Source organism: Cinclus cinclus, chromosome 8 (assembly GCF_963662255.1).
Source record: "Cinclus cinclus chromosome 8, bCinCin1.1, whole genome shotgun sequence".
NCBI classification, from domain to species: domain Eukaryota; kingdom Metazoa; phylum Chordata; class Aves; order Passeriformes; family Cinclidae; genus Cinclus; species Cinclus cinclus.
In genome coordinates, this window is record NC_085053.1 from 10,581,669 (window position 1) to 10,599,396 (window position 17,728).

Here is a 17,728-nt window from a genome sequence, read left to right on the forward strand (position 1 = left end):
TGTCTAGAGAGCAAGGTTTATGTTATTACAGAGATGGGCAGTAGTATAAATCTTCTGGCAGTGACCTGCTCTGGATAATTCTGTATATACTATACATATTTGCAATGTAATAACTCCTTTATTAATATCTGGGGAAATTATATCGGCATGAGATCTCTTTCAAAAAAGAGTTAGATTGCTTCCTTCAAGGGTCTTTTATCACTATTTTAACAGCTAGAGATACTATGCAAGATGTGGACAGTATGTGTGAGAACAAAGGATATTTCATCTCTTACTTAAATCTTCTCAGCTTTGGTAACTGCAAAACTGAACAGGAGCTTTGTAGCTGTATTGTTTGATGATATTTCCATAACATTTGTGGCTGTCCAACTTTGCTGTGAAATGAAAGTCAGGAAATCTGACTGAATGCATTGCTAACTTTCAAGAGCCTACATTTTAGTTCTGCAAAAGCCCTGCGACATTTCGATCTTTGAGCGTCCTTGTCCTTAAACTGGGCCAGAAAGAGAGGAACAGGAAAGAAACCTAAAGCAGGTCTGTAATTTAAAGATTTCCCTGGAGAAGATGAGCATGGTACTGTTTGGTCTGACAGAAGCTGAAATCAAACAAATGACTGTTTTAACATGTTGGGCATGATTTCATTCTGTCATCAGCAGCCAGATGGAAAACATGCTGACAGGCTTTGAGTGACCAGTGACAGGACCAAAGAGCACTGTGGTCACAGTATGGTTAGCTGGCACAACAAGGGTGCCTTACATAACTAGTCATGCTACTGCTCTAGTGCATTAATTTGTGAAGAATTAACAATTGTCTTAGTTATGATATTTTTCTTTTTTTTAATGTCTGGCTTTGCTAGGATGCTGGTTTTAGTATTGTATATTAGGTTTGCTCTTTTTATTACTGTATTTGGGAGTCACATTCTGTTGTGTAACTATCCAGATGGGTGGAACTACAGGCTGACTTATTTGTCTTTTAATGCATAAAGAAAAGATTACCAGAAAAATTACTGAATTTATGAAATGTTTCTCAATGATTAAATATTGAAGGAAAGAAGGAAATCATATGTTAAAAATTATTGTGATCTTTGTACTTTTACATTCTTGTGAAGATGATGATTTGTTTTCCAATGGTATTTCAGAGATTCTTGTAATTATATTCTGGTCTTTCCAGCTGCCCTAATACCAAGCTTCTTTGCATTTTCCTCATTCCATAGGTGCTCTAGGGAATACTCTGTTTCACAGCAAGCATGTGCATCCCTGGCTGTACTGTGGAAAGAAGCGTGCATTATGATTTCTTTTGTAAAACCCATGCATTTGATGGTGTAATGAGGTCGAGGTGTTCTTCATGACACTTTTATAACGTGATGCCCATGACCTGATGTGCCCTAGAAGAGAGGAGGAGGTAGTTAACTATTTATGAGCTCTCTGTATATATGCAGCAAGAGATTACAAACAGCTAGCACATTATTAAAGCAGTCTCAGCTAATCATTCAAGCCTTTTATTTGGACATAAAAGTGAGACTGGGACATTTGTAGTTATCCTTTCCTGGACATCCTCTTCAGGTCTTTCTCTTCTGGGAGCCACAAGAAGTGTAGGTTTTGGCCCTTGGCTTAGACCTGTGATATTTCTGGCCAGTTTATCTCACCTTTTCTTCTGGTGCTGCATAAAAGCTGGTTCAACCATTTTTACTACCGCTGTTTGTTTGCTTAACTAATCCTTTAATCCTCTTCATAGCTTCTGTCAGAGGGTGAGGTCCTCATAATTCTTTTGGGCAAACCTGTTTTAGTTTTATTGGCTTGGCTGGTGTTCATTCAGGAGTGGTTACTAGCCATAAGTATATAGCAATTTTAAAGCTAAATACAGAGGCAATAATTGGAGAACTTTTGACTTTGAATTTTACTTTTCTGGTAGTAAGTATGAGCTCAAGAAATCGTGCTGCATGGTTTTGTTGTGCCTGATCCCGTAACTGCACGCGTGCATCTCCAGTTAAAGGAGGGTAGCATATACCTTCTCGTGAGGGCTTGGAAATCTCTTTGCAGACAAAAAGCAAAATATTAAAGGATTGCAGAAGAGGCTATGTTTGCATATCACATTGCTACTTTGCTGGCAGAAGATCCAAATTAAGTAAAAGTTCCCAGCTTCTTAGAAAATATAATATTTTCTCAAAGAGTGGCTGAATTAAGAATCTGAAGCTTTGCCTCCCTGCCAGACAAGCAGGAGGCCCTGAGCAGTGTCATTTTCTGCCAAGAGGGAGAAAGTGGAGCTGACAGGAGCTCTCCTGACAGAGACCTGCTGACCACCAGGAAATGGACTGTTGGTCTCTCTAAACGTGGTATTTCTTTTCCAGGGAATGCATTGTGAATTTCAAGCTTTGCTCTTTTTCCTGTTTCTAGCATGCAGACTGTTGGCAGTGTTATATTTATTGCAATTTTGTTGTCTTGGCAAAGAATTCAAAAGTGTTTGCATGCCTCAGTGGTCCAGTGATAGACTAATGATCAGTAGCAACAATAAATGTTTTTTTTCCTGCCATCATGTTTCATAGGTGCTATGCTGGAAAATGAGATCGATGCTTGAATCCACTCTGGTAGTTCAGTTGTGGATATGCTGCTCTCAAGGGAAGGCAGCTCATGAGTAAAGTGGAGAGAGCCCAGGGACAGCCTGGCAGTTTTAGCATCACCATTTTCCCAGCGGAGTTTTTATTTTGCCTGGAGAAATATCTCGAGCCATAACTGTGATTGTGGATTGCATAGGCTTTGAGTGCCTGTGTGTGCCCCAAATTAAGGACAGCTCCTCTTCAGATGATCTGATAAAATGGTGTTACAATAGCACTGCACAAGTTGCACACTTTTTGACAACTGGTGGCCTGCAGATGCTCAATCAGCACAGAAACCTGAGGTCCTTCAGCTGAGTGCACCCTGCAATCAGTTTGAGTTTTCTGGATAGCATTATAGGAGGAAAAGCCCCAGATAAACCAGGAAAATCTATCTTGCCAAAAGCTATACATGTGCAGAAACATTCCATGCACGTCTGGCACAGTGCATTTCCTGCCTGTAAAACTTCTCTTACTATAGCAAACAGCTGGTTAATGGAGACATGTGTTTTTCCAACTGAACTTTAATGCCAATTAAAACCAGCATTTGTTTATTAAGAACAAAACTGCTACTTTTTATAGACAATTTTTTGTCAGTCTATGGCATCAGAACTCTTGATGAAAGATACCAAATGTGTAAAGCTGGCAAGTTATGAAAATTAAATAATGAAACATACTCTTGCAAAGCTATGAAGAATTATAGTTCCAAAAATTATCTAAAGTGCTTGAATTTTAACCTACTTTTTTTCCTGATATATCTCAATTTTTAGGGTGGTCTCCCTTTTAACAAGGTCTGAAAACCCAGTGAATGTTGCCATAGCTATGGAAAAATGTTCCTCCTCAGAACATAAGAGTCTTTAATGATGCGTTATATTCAGCTAATAATTTTCTACAATTTATTTTATATAATGCTTTATGAGATTTTTAGTTTAAAAACTTAGTGCAATTTGACCAAAAAAGCCTTGCCCCCAAATCTGGAGCCATCTAGGTGTGTTACTCCTGGCATAGAATAGAGTCTAAAACACTGATGCATTGCAAATGGCTTCACACCAAAGTCTGCCCTAACTGTCTAAAAGCAGGAATTATTTCTGTTCCCTTATCCAGACTGAGATCACTAGGCACAAAAAAAAAAAAAAAAAACCAACACAAATAACCATTGGGCCAAGGAACCAAGGTTGAATTTTTAAAAAATTAGTAAATCTCTTCTTTTTTCCCACTCCTGTCTCATAGATCAAAGGGACTAATTGAGTGCATGTCTGCACAAAATTTTTGAGTTGTTGAATTGCAGTATTTTGAAACTATCAAAAAATGTATCCCAATGAAACTTCCCATTTTTGGGGGAAGAGGAATTATCTTTTGAGTTTAATAAATCTGAGTGCACTGTGAGAAGGCATGTATGTATGACACAGAGGAGACCTGAAAGTCTGTGGGATTTGATTTCTGTCATCCTCAGGTAATGCTGAGGGAATATCAGGTGCAGGGGTATGAATTTTGCTGTTAACACTCTAAGCTTGTGTAAATATTAATTTAACCAGATTAAACATATGATTGACTTTATCAGCAGGCTGAACCAGATCACATTCTAGGCTAGCCCTATTCTGTAACTGCTGCAGGTCTGGCATTGCAGATGATGCATGGATTGAGGATGGGATTGAGATTTGTTCATCTATCAGAATTAGTCCTCAACCTTAAATGTGTGCAGCATGATAATATTGCATGGCATGTGACCCTTCTGTTGGCATCCTGCTGAGGATGTGGCAAGGGGAGTATCCCTCACTTTGCCCAGTGTTACCCAGGAACCACACACCGTCCTGATCACTTTGGGTTGCATTCTTCCAGGTTTGTGCCTCAAGTCATGGAGATAATTGGAAAAGTACAGCAGAAAGCTAAGCACTCTACACAGACACCTGGATACCAGGGTGTGTGTAAGAAAAACTGCTTAAATATAGACACGAAAACAAACACATCTGCAGAGAAGCACAGAATTCACTGTGAGGAAGTGTCACTGTGATATAATCTATGTACATTAATTGCTAGGTAATATTTTTACATTATGGAAGTACCTAAACAAAAAGCAAACATGCTGTAGCCTTTTAATGAGGAGCTAAAGGCCTAGGACACCTCATAAAAAATCTGACAAACACCATTTAAAAGCGTTTATGCCTCTATGCTATAATTAAGATCCTTTGTATTTTAGGAAAATTTCAAAGGAACAGCAGTCTTTATTCTCTGGTGCCTACTTTTCAGGATATAGCATATAGCTTTCCACGTGGCTAATCCAAAATGCATGAGAACTGTGATTATTCAGCTGACTTTCAAAACTTTGAGTGATAAGTTATTTGATTTTTCTGTATTTTCCTTTTTCTTTTCAGTATTCTTCTCTGATACACTAATCTTTACTACATTTATGTTGTATCCCAACCACAGACATTTTATGTTCTAGCAGGCACAGCTCCTCTGGCACTAGGCAGCATTTCCACCAGTTTAAGCTTCTGCATGCCTCTCAAATCTCACTTGAACAACATATGGAAATCATACTACTACTAGTTATATTTTTTAGATATGATTTGGTAAAGAAAATGTGTTCTGTTTGAAACTTGGGGTGAAGGGAGACAAGGAAAACAATACATTAAAAAAGATGCTTCTGGAAAAACCTGTATGATCTGACTTCTAAGGTCCCCTATTCTAATTCAGCAACTACTTTTTTTACATGCAGCAAATCCTTTTATTGGTTATTTCTTGTTCTTTAATGACTTCACTACAGGGTTGTATGGGTCGATAAAAATGCCTTCTCCAAAATCCATTAACATGGTTCTTGACTGAATGCAGTCCAGGCATGTTAATCACCATTATTCTTCAAGAATGTCAGACCTCTCAAGTTTTCAATATGTGAATTTCGTGTCTAAGAATGAATGTGCTCCTTATTTATACACAGGACTGGGTACCTTGTTGGAAATAATGGTACAGTATGAGTTTAAAAATCTGCTATAGAAAATATGATTGAGATAAAGAAATTTCTTTAATGTTGGGAAAGACTTATAAACTAAAATTAAAATTATAGTATTACCTGTGCATTTCTTATTTAGGTGATAGTACAATTCAAAGAAATTTTAGTTATATGTCTCTTCTTTTACTCCAACACATGCATATTAAAGAGAAACTTTTTTGATGTGATTGCATCAGGAGAAAAGATATAGCATGATTGATGCCAGTGGGGTTTGACAAGTAGCAACTCTACAGAAGTGATACAAAAATTTCCTTCCATGTTTCCTCTCAACTGTTCTGCCACTTTGATGAAATGGTAATCTCTCTAATCCATTTCTCCAGCTAGAAAAGCTGTTTCAGAAACATACCCTTCCCTGCAGTTATTACCATGATGGAACATCTATTATCCAGCAAATGAGCCATAACACTCTCTGATAATTCTCCTAAAAAAAAAAAAAAAAAATCATAGGGATAACTGCCTTCTATTGTGCCTATCAGTGATCAGTTAAAATGTGAAAAAAGTGTTGTCTATTCTGCAGAAGGCAGAATACAGACTGGTTCACTGATCAATATCCAGTGCTGAAAGATTTTAAATCTTGTATGGACAAATTTCTGCCTTGTGCTGAGGGGTGGTTGGACACCCCACTCATGCCCCAAACCAGCAAGGCTGTAGAATGTGGAGTTGTGAATTATTGTTTGCACATACAAGAGCCCTGGTCAATTTTGCCTTGAAAAATATGTCTGTAATGTAGTGAATGATTGTGGCTTTTGGCCCTATGTGTTCCTGGGCTGTTAGGGAAGAGTGAGAAACACAGCTGTATAAAAATGTACCACCAGAAAACTAATCAGCCAACCAAAGAAACCCTCAAAAAAATATCCCCGTAAAAAACAACAGGAGTCTTTGTACAAAGCCATTCCCTGCTTAACTCTTTGCTTTGTTTTACAAGAAGGTAAATCACAAGGACTAAATCCACATAGGAGCTCTAAACCCACAACACTACTTTAATGATAATATTTTTTGTTCACTCATATTTTTGTTTACTCACCTTAAAAGCATGCAGGTGAAACTAAAGGTATTCGCAAGAGAGTTCATTTTAATGTTAGGGAGTTTTATGTATGAAAACAGTGATTTTTAAAAAATGGCCTAAGGGTAATGTGAGAAAATATTTGCTGAGTGATATGGGTTGTTTGTGTCTTCAATCCCATTCTATTTCATGTATGCACACATACATAAATATGTGTGTACCTGCTACATGCAAATGCATTCAAGTATAGAGCAGGTACTGTTTGTTAACTTTGACCAATTTTTTTACTGTTTTCCTTGGAATATTCTGTTCTTTCTGCCCTCTGCAAGTAGCTTCAGAAATGTTTTTTGTGGCACTGTGTAACTAAAACCTCACTGAATTACTGTTCTGTCCAAGAGAAGTTTTCAAACACAGCCGAATATTACCTTGAAAATGCAATTTTTGAATATTAATGATTCTTAAAAGTCTTTGTTGTGGATTTTCTTTCTTCCTATGTCAGATCTTTAAAAATAAATTTCAATTATATGAACCATTGCAAAGCCATAATTACATAATAAGAAAATTTAGGTTATTCATTTAACATTTACTATTGCCTTTTCTTTTATTATGTGAAAGCACAATAAGAAATTATTTGCATTTTTTCTTTAGCTAAAGCAATAGGTGACATGATGCTGTTTGTATTTTGCCCACTTGCAGATTCCTGTTTGAACACTCATCAGCTGCCTCTTCAACCACTACATTAGGAGCCAAGGAACCACCTTGCATTTAATTCTTGCACATATGTAAAGTTTTTACAGAATTTGAAAGAATCTACCATGGATGGAAACAAGACACGTTCCTGAAGAAATAATTTATTCAACAAAAGTTGCTCAACTTGGGCATTTTCTAGGTAAAGGATCTACTTTCTTTTTTTGTTTGTTTGTTTTGTTTTTTTGTACTAAATGTTACTTGTTTGCTTAAACACTGTGGAATAAGTGAAAAAAATGCTTTCTGCCAGAGTCATTTGTGAGAAGGGAACAATACCTAAAATAGTAAGCTGCTTGGAATCAAACCTGCCTGTTTATGCCATGAACACGTGAATATTTTTTTCTTACGTAGTAGGAAAAGAAACCCTAACCCAATGATCTCAAATCCGAATAGTTACCATAGTAACTCATGTTATGGTATATTATTTATGGACATATTGCAACATAGTACTCATAATGTGTTACTTTTCTCAGACCTTATATTTCTGGCTGTTCACCTAACATTTGCACAGCTGAGTGAAAATGCCAGATCTTTTCACTTGTAGCAAGCTAACATTTCTCCATACTATCAAACAGTGCAGGATGATGTATTTTTGAGACAACTAGAAAATAATCATAGGTTTTCTTAATTGTATCTAGATAATCAATGTAATACAGCAAAGCAGTGCTTCTAATTTCTTTTTTTATCCCTGCTGTGTTTTATGGGCTGAAGGGCAGGGGGGTAACACTGCAGCCACAATAAGTAGTGCATTCCTGATCTGCTGATGGAAGGGAATGACAATCCATTAAAAACTCAATTAAAACTGCTGAAAATAAAGCAAACAAAAGTATCACATAACTGCCGCTACTGTAGCTTTTCACAAATGCTTTTTAACAGTGTTATGATGTGAACACCTAAATTAGTCTGTACAAGGAAAACTAATTTGTTGAGATTGTGTTGATGAAATTTCAAACTAATTTTATTGTTCAAGGACTATCTTCAGACATGTATTTATAAAATAAGTACCTATTCTCTTGATAAAAGTAATGTTCTGTTCCCTCTGCTTACATTTTGAGGCACCAAGAGCAGCTGGATACTTTAATGCTAAGGAATAGTAAAACTTGGTCACCTGGCCTTGCCATTCCCAGCCAGGGGCCAGAGTAGGTGCTCTGTCTCTGCTCTCTTCCTTTTTATTTAAATACTGTCTTAAAAAATTAAGCTAGATGTTGCAATGACTGTCTCCAAAAGAATGCCTTTGAATCAAAGGGGACAGTGTGGGAATCTGCACATCCAGGTCACTCTGAAATGCTTTGTCTCAGTGCACACATGAGATCAGCTTCAAAACTGAATGTTGGTATATAAATATTTCGACACTTGAGTTAATTAAGTTTACTTAACACCAAGTATTTTTGCATGTTATCTGATTTCCATGTTAGAGCAAGTTTTTCAAATGAGGTGTTCCTGCCAGCAAGTGCCACTCCTTCCCAGACAGGAGCTTAGCTATTACTTGGCATTTCCTTTTCTGCTTGTCATTTTTATCATTTGTCACCTATAACTATTTTGAACACAATTTATGTCACTTAAGCATGAAGTGTGTGACACCTAAATGCCACAAATCATGCATATGCATCATTGCTGGCACAAATTTACATCTGTAATTATCTGTACTTGCAAACTGTCATTTTTACGAGGCCTTGTTGGAGACTGGCTGAAGAACATGGCATACTTCACCCATCCTCTACACACAAATTATGTCCTGTTATAATTTATAACATAATTTTTATAACATGTTATAGCATAATTTTTTCTGTTTGAAAAGTTATTAAAATGTTTTAAAATAAAAATTAGTTAACAGTTGACATGGATGAAAGAGAAATATTCTGTGTGAAGAGCATTTTTCAGCTCTTCTCTGCACTGCATTTTATTACAACTGTGAATGGACTTTTCAGAAAAGATATGAATATTTTATTGAGAACAGGCCTGTACCTTTATTACTCTGACCACGTAATTATCCCACTAATGAGCAAAAAAAGGGTGTTTCCCCATGCAGATTTTTTTCCACCAACATTTACATGGATTCTGGTACATCCTGTCGATAAATATTCTTGTAATTCCTAGTTGGCATTGGAAAAGAAAGCAATAATTACTAACAATAATCACTCTGGTTGTAAAGGGTCCAGATCTGGTGGTTGTGGTTGTATACATCTGAGATTTTCCTACTATGGTTATTTTTTGTAGGGAGACAGTAAGTTCACTCAGAGGTAGGCAGGTATTTTTGCCCATTCACTGTCTGATTATTGATGCAGGTTTTCTGCTACAAATAATTTCTGAGAGGCAGGGGAAAAAATTTCTTGATGTATAATTCTTTTGTGAAATTGTCACTGTGTAATAATTCAGTTGTAAAGTATTTGTAAGTTTTAAGTTGTCTCCTCACTATGGCAACACTTATTTTTTTCAATCAAAAGTGCTGATGTTTAAATAAATCCAATTTGGATGCTGTTTATACCACTGGAACTGTGATCTGAGAACTCATGCACATGTCACAGGCTTTTAGTCCAAGAATTTAGAAATGCACTCAGCTAGGATCCTTAAATTGAAATTTTTTGTATTGCCTCTCTGCTGTTTGTATCATTACTTTTTTAATGGTTACTCTTCCTCCTCCAGCTCGTCTTTGAGGTAGTCTGTCTCTGCAGCCAGCTGATAGAGTTCATAGTGATTTTGAGGTCGGGAGTTATCTGCATTTATTTGGAATACGTAGCTGGCAATGAAGACTCTTAACAGCCATTTGAGAGCTGGCTGTTGACAGCTGGTGTGGTTTTCTCATGTGCTGGTGGGTGCTGCTTACTTTTAACACCACTATTTTCTAAATGATAGGAGCAAGAAGAAAGAATTGGTGAGGGTAAACATCACTGCCTTCCTAGAATTTTTGTATTAATAGAATATTAAATGTTAAGGAAGGAAAGGCTAAGGGAAGGATTAAAAGGGGGAAAAAAAGGAACAAGTAAAATAATTGAGTTGAAAGGAAATTTAATCACTCACTGGCTTATAATATCAGCGCTTCACAAAGTCCAAAAAGAGAAAATAGAAAATGAAGCACTGGGTGTGCAGTTGCACAAAAGGAAATAAAGACCCTAAATGAGTCAGAAATTAAATCGATATTTTGGCTGTACACAGGTACCTCTTTCCAGCTGACATCTGACACTTGATGTTTGCTTTTGCATTCCCAAATAAGCCATCTGCCAAGACCTGTTTCTAAAGCTGGTCAGCTTGTGTGGGACTTAAGCCATCAGTAGGGACACGTTTTGAGAGGTAGGGTTTGGTTGGGCCTTTTTGGTGCAATAATTCTGCTTCTTGTAGTGACCAATGTTTCCGTCTGCATACAAAGTTGCTGAGCTTCACTGGTAGGAATGCTTTTCCTCCTCACCACAAGAGGAATTCTAGTCCAATGTGAAATTGGAGAAGCCTTAGCAGAGTTTGTAGAGATCTTCCAGGTGACTCTTTGAAACTGTCGTAAAAGAACTCTCCTGAAAAGAAGAAAAAACCTGCAGAAAATGTATAAGAAAGCACATTAATTCTCAAATGAAACTTTGTAGAAATGCTTAGCAGCTGGTGTACAATCTGAAAAAGGTTCTTTCTTTTATTAGAAACACATAAGGTTGGCATTCCCACTGCTGCCAGAAAAGGTTATGCTGATATGAAGCAAAGAGAAGGAAGGAAAGGAGATTAACAAGTTTCCCAGCTTTCCATTTCTATTTAATCATGTGATTTGTAGGGAAAAAAATCCCCAAAACCAACTAATGTTCATTATATAAAGGGAAATACCCTTTGCATTTTGGTTCATCTAGTTCTGAAACAGATTGGATGATTTTTGCTCTTGTGAGGGAATTTATTGTTGTATTTTGGAAAATTGATCTGTTCATTGAAGTCAAGTAGCTGAATGTTGGCCTTTTATAGGTTTGGGAGAGCAGGACACAACAAACAAACCAAAACCCCAGACCCTGAAGGTTCAAGGCTTAACTTCCATTTTAAGAATTTGTGTGGTTCTGCATTTGTGGTCATCCTGACCAGTGTGGTTCATAAACACCAGCAGAGCTTTATTGACCTCAACTTTGCCACCTATGATGAAAGCCAAAGTCCAGGTTTTTACCTCAAATTAATTCCCTGATCTTAATAGGTTATGTACACTAATATGATTTTTGTGATAAGTCTAGTTATGCCATTAAAAATCTTAGAGAGCATTTTTACAGTGCTGCTTCCTATGATGTGGAAAACAGCTCCTTTTTTGATCCTATAACTAAATGAACAAAATGCAGTACAGATAAAGCCATGCGTATCTCGTATAGCCTCACTTTCCTCTGAGTTGATCAATCTCACTAGCCTTGTCACACAGTTACTTATGTCAGTTGATTACAGACCACCACGAACATAAAGATTGGAAACAGTACTGCTATTCTTGGGACTAAATTATATTTACATCGGAAACTCCTTTGTTTTTCCTTTGTTTCCCCCCACACAAAGACGTCTAGCCTTGCAGCCTGGGGTCCCTAAATGTGCTGCCCTGCAAGGGCTTGGGGAGAGAGAGGAGGATGAGGAGGAGCAGTGAGCCTGAGGGGCTTTACTCCGGGAGGGTGTGATCAGTATTGGGGAGAAAGGAGAGGCATCCTTTCCTTTCTTTAGGGCTGTCGGGCTCTTTCTGTGCAGCAGGTGAGGTAGGAGTGTGCACACTCCTGCCTAGTGTGCTGTGGTCTCAGGACCCGTAATTGAACCCTTAAGGGTTCAACACCCTACGTGTGTTGTGAAGACAACTTACTTGAATTGCTACGGCTACTTTAATTTTGCTGCAGACCAGTTTTTTTAGTTGCAGCTCCCTTCCAACTCTGTTATCAATTACTTTGTAGTTAGATTTGGGCCCAGTCAGTTCAAATAGCAATGCCTTCACTTAGTCACTTAGATCCAATTTAGCTACCTAGAGAAATGACTATTAACATTAATCACTTAACTAATCAGCACCTTTTCAGAATGGCTGAGTACAGATGGGAAATACAATCTTCCTTCCTGAAGGCAGATGAGTTAGAATTTTTTGGCCAAGCAGATAAAATGCAAATGTTACATTGTCTTCATTGGTTGCTACGTTAAGTGAGGCGGGAGATGAAATTCTGTGACCTTTTAAAAACGGGCAATTACAGTTGCTAAGAAATTAGCATACATGAAATCTGTGTAGAATTGCATAACTGAAGCTGTATGAATGATTTAACATCCATACTACCATTGCCCTGCACATACATTTAGCACAGATTAAATTTACTGTAGATCTTCTGAAATGTTTTTTGCAAATCTGCATGTTAACCTGAATGTTTTTTATATTATACCTTTAGTAGATAAAATGAAGTGTCAGGTTAAATAAAGCAATAAAATATTTATTCTAAGCTGTTGATGACAGCATCAACAATGTATTAGAAGCCAACCCCAGGAAGAACTGACTTCTGTCTCATCTACTTTAATGTGAATCTGAAATAAGCCATTTAAAGGTAAGGGATATGTTAATAGAGTTAAGTCAGTGTAAAATCGACATGAAAAGAGGATGAAGATGTAATATTGAGTCACTGGTTTGGAACAAAATAGACACCTGTTAAATGTAAAAATTTTCATGACTGATGCGTGGCATCTGCTTCCAGATGCAAGTTGTTCTTTGTTTTTAAACCAACCATTGGGACATCCTTGTGTTTTGTGTATCTTGAATATCCATGTCAGGGAGCTGAAAATATCTGGGTGCTAGAAATTCAAAGGAGCTTTTTTGGGGAATTATCCCAGGGCTTCTGGAAGATTGTTTAAACTTATCATGGCATTCCTAGTATGGGTATTCCTAGTATTCCTTAGTCAGCTATGCTTGGTAGCTTAATATGACTGTGCTCTATTGTCTCCTCCATGACATGGTACGGAAAAGTGTTAAATATTTCAGGTTTTGCTGAATGGCTATAGAAAGCAATGAAATTGTCAAATGTGTCTCTATATAGTATGACATGAATTATTAGAATTTTAATGCAAAAAAGCAAAAAGTCCTGCATATCCAGCAGCATCATCAGTGCTGTTTGATCCTGGCTATCTTGAAATGGCTATAGATTTATATCTGGTCAAGTCACAGAAGTAAAAGCCCATTGCAAGGCACTGCCTTCCTGCAGGCCCCTCCTGCTGCAGAGGAGTCCCATGTAGCCACTCTGCACATGCACCTGGCTATAGGCTGTCCTCACCCCTGGCTCCTGGCCTGAGGGTTACAGGGAGGCTGTGACTGTGTCTGTGTCTCCTGTAGCCTTGCAGGAAAGCTACAGGTGGAATCCACTTTCTACACTTCACCTTCAAATGGCTCTTGTAGCTTCCCTGGAAGTGCAGCCCAAATTGAGATCTTAATATAGCACCTATGTGCAGTTGTTAAGAGAGGAGGGCTATATATCCAGGCTTCTGTTTGGCATTTCTATAGCCTGATGCAAAATGTACTGGTTGCTGTAATTGGATGATAAGTGGAGAAGATAGAAAGTGGTCTGGCTTGACTGCTACAAAACACTTCATGATTATGTTGCCTAGCTCACCTCTTTGTTTCCTATATCACTGCATCATGATTATGATTCTAATTAGTTTATTTTAATCACGATCAATACACCAAGGAGAAGCATCAGACAGCTAATATGATTTATTACATATTCCAAGAGCATTTGTCTCACATTTGGCATTTCTGCTATCTGTCTCCAGAATGCCCCTGCCTGCTTGACAGCAGCCTGTCAGTGCTGCTATGATTGCTCTGTGCAGTGACTTTAACTGCCAGCTTTTCCTGCAGCCTTGGAGAGTGATCGATCAGCACTACAATCACAGTTACACAGAATATTTTAACACTTGCCTATGGCCCTGTCCATTATGAAAAGATGGAGTATCAATGTACATTGCAATCTGGTGCTGTACCACTTAAGCATCAAACAGAAGACAGAATGTAAACAGTGGTGACCATCTTTATGAATATCTTTCTCTCTTGAATTTTTTTTTTTTTCCTTATAACTGATGTTTTACACATAGCTCTGGAGGACAATCAAGAGTTGTCTTTGTAATATTAAGGATTCCTGAAGGTACTGTAAGTACTGAAGCAGGTAGTGGTAAAGAGATGCATTAATACTAAAGGTTTCCATAAACTGTCTTTCAAACCTGTGAAGGCAAAGGTGAGGTGGTGGTTTATTATTATTAATGACTATAGGAGAAAGGGGAGATATTAAGGTTTCCTTCAAAACATACAATATTTTACAGCTGAGTTTCAAACCGTCTTATTTTCCTGAACATCTAGTATATGTGACTTGACCCTGGTTTTATTGATTAAACTTTTATTCTTCCCCAATGAATAATTTAAATTATGAGCTGCAGACTGGCGTGATTAGCGGGAGAGTAGGAGAGGTTTTAAGGTAATACACTGTATCACTGTATGCTTCTCCTACTGCATTGGATTCCTTCTGCATCATGGCTGCATCCGGGCTGAAAACTTTATACGCAATTCTCTTCCGTGAGACACCTAATAACAGAGTTTTCTCTGATGCAGAAGGAGGGTTGTCATAGAGCTGGTTTTGGCTCCCTATTTTCCAGTCAGTCTCCAGCCTTGCTGGAGTTTCTCCTTTGCACCCATAATTCAGCTGACCTAGCACAGGAGTATCAGCTGTGCTGCAGTGAAGCATCCCCATGACCTCTACTTTTCCCTGAATGCAACTTGTGCGTGTCCTGTTGGATGGGCAGAAGGGCATGGGCCCCCGTTTGCCCCAAACGCTGTTGCAATAAGTTGTGCTATATCACAAGGAATTTTTATGTAAGGGGTGTTGGGAAACTCAAGAACATATAAATCTGCAACTTCATAAAACTATGTAGCACAAAAGGCCAAGATTTGGACTGTGAACGGTTATTTTAATGTTGCACACAATGGTCATTATACTCTCGCTAAAGTTTTTATCCTCAGGTGCTCTTGCAGGTCCCACTGATACACCCCAGCATTAATTTGTGAGTCTTGAAAATACGTGTAGTTCAATGTAGTGACTGCATGACTATATTTTATATAAGAGAAAGATATGTGCAGGTTGCGCTGGAAAACAACCTCAGATTGTAAATTATATTCACAGATATGACTTTTGAAATGTAAAAAGAAAAATGGCAGCAACATCAAAAGAAAAAACACAAAGAGCTTCACTTCTAAAGCCATAAACTGCAGCAAATCTCAGGAAAAGGGTCAAAAATAATTATTATACCAGTTTCCCAGAAAACAGGTATTTTTTTTCTGTTGTACCCCTGCATCAAAGTGTCCAGAGCCTCAATTCAAATGCTGATGTCAACACTCCTCAGGGTCCTGAAAGCAGCCAGGGCTGTGCTCACAGCCCCTTTCCAGGTCCCCTTTTATAATGCGCCTTGCTGTGGCAGGGATGATGCTCTTTGCTCCTCTCAGGACAGGGAGCTCCCTCCGTGGCTCTCCTGTGATGTGGAGCACAGAGCAGTGCTGCCATGGGAGTGGAGCACGTTCCTGGAGCTCATGGCATGTGTGCACAGGGGCACGGGCCATGGAGCAAGGGAAGGACAGCACAGCCTGCTGCCTCAGGCACGCTTGGTTTCCCAGCCACAAGCAGGAGAAATAATTTCTTGGGACCTAAGTTCTGTTAGTAAAGGGAGCGCTGCCATATCTTTTTTGTTTTCTTTGTTTCAAATGATGACTGTGTTGGGGTTGGTTATTTATATATATATATTACGGTCTCTGCCCTATTGCAAAGTCTGTATTTCTTAAATAGTTTATAGAATACGTCCTTTAGAAAAGCTTTTGAATTTTTTAAGCTGTTTTTCTAGCAAAATAGAAATATATATTTAATAAAAGTATATATTTAATGAAAATATAGCACATTTCTCCTGCAAGCTGTTTAATGTACAGGCATATTTCAATGATTAGAACTTGGCAGTTTCCATATGGATTCAGTTTTAACTCAGTCTTAAATGGCATCTTGTTAAATATTTTTAGGCATTTTTAGAACTTGTTGTTTTGAAATAAAATCTGCCATAGCAGCAAATCAATTTCAAAGGACAATTATAAGGGTAATCCAAATCTTAAAATTACAGAATTGATCTGAAGATGGCATCAGACAATATGCTTCAGTAAAGCCTTTCCTGAGAAGATGAAAGGTTTTAAAGAGAAATTGAACCACACAGAAATTAAGATAGAACAATTCTACCTCTGTACATCTAAAATTTTGGAGCCTAGAAAAACCAAAGAAATGGAGTTTTCATGTCTGCTCACCTTCATACCACCTGCAGTATCTCAGTATTCCATTTGCAGGGCTGTTACTTTAGAACACATTTCAGAGAATGACATGCATCCATATTTTCATCAAATTGTTGATCTAATATAAAATCAATTGTGATCTCGGAGGCATTTATATTTATTCATTATTTTTATTCATTTGTATTCATTTTTATTCATTGAATTTTTATTCACTGATATCCTTGCCAGGTATTTTAGTGTGTGTTTATGGGGAAGAGGATTATGCTGTAAGTGGGTCACAATCCCAGCTGATGCTGGGCATTAAAAGTGCAGCTCTGAGGAGAGGCAAGGTTGTGGTTTTCCACCAGTGTTCTTGTGGCCACACTGCTGCTGCTGATCCTTCCAAGAATGATTAGCAGTACCTGTCAGCTCAGTCTTTCTGCAAGTTGCTGTTTGCAGGACTAAGGTCTTCAACCTTTTCTGATGTCTCAGGTTTAGTGGTTTAAAACTTTCTGGCAACCATCATCCTTCAGTAATTTTCATAGAAGAGTCTCCATCCTAAATTTCAGAGCAGGCCAACCCCACATCTCAGCTGTGCTGGATAAGTTTTACACAGCTGTGAACTTCTAGCAATACCTATTTTAATGTATCTTCTGACCCCTTGGCAGGCCTATAGGGCAATTTATTGACCATCTAGGGAAATAGCAGGAGACCTTCTTTCTTTTGGAACTTGGGGGCTATAAATTGATGTTCATTTTTCCCAATGATCTGCAGTCACTGAGAAAATACTTAAAAAATAGAAAATAAAATGCCATCCAAAGATAAAAATGTGATTTATGCTTTGAATTTGAACTTGTGATATTGGTTGTCGTGTATATATATATATTTTTTTTTAAAAAAATCTTTTGTGCTGTAATGGGCTATAAGTGCATTTGTATGTTGACACTGTAAAAAAGAAATTGATCTCTTCTTAAAATGATTTGGTAGTATTTTAATATATCTGCATCAATTTCGGCTGTAGAAAAGACAAAGAAAAATTCTGTGCTGCTCTTAATGTATTTTAGTATATGAAGCTGAAGAGCCAAATGCAAGATGTTGGAAGATTTTACAAGGAACAACATGGAATTGGACTTAAAATTTTAA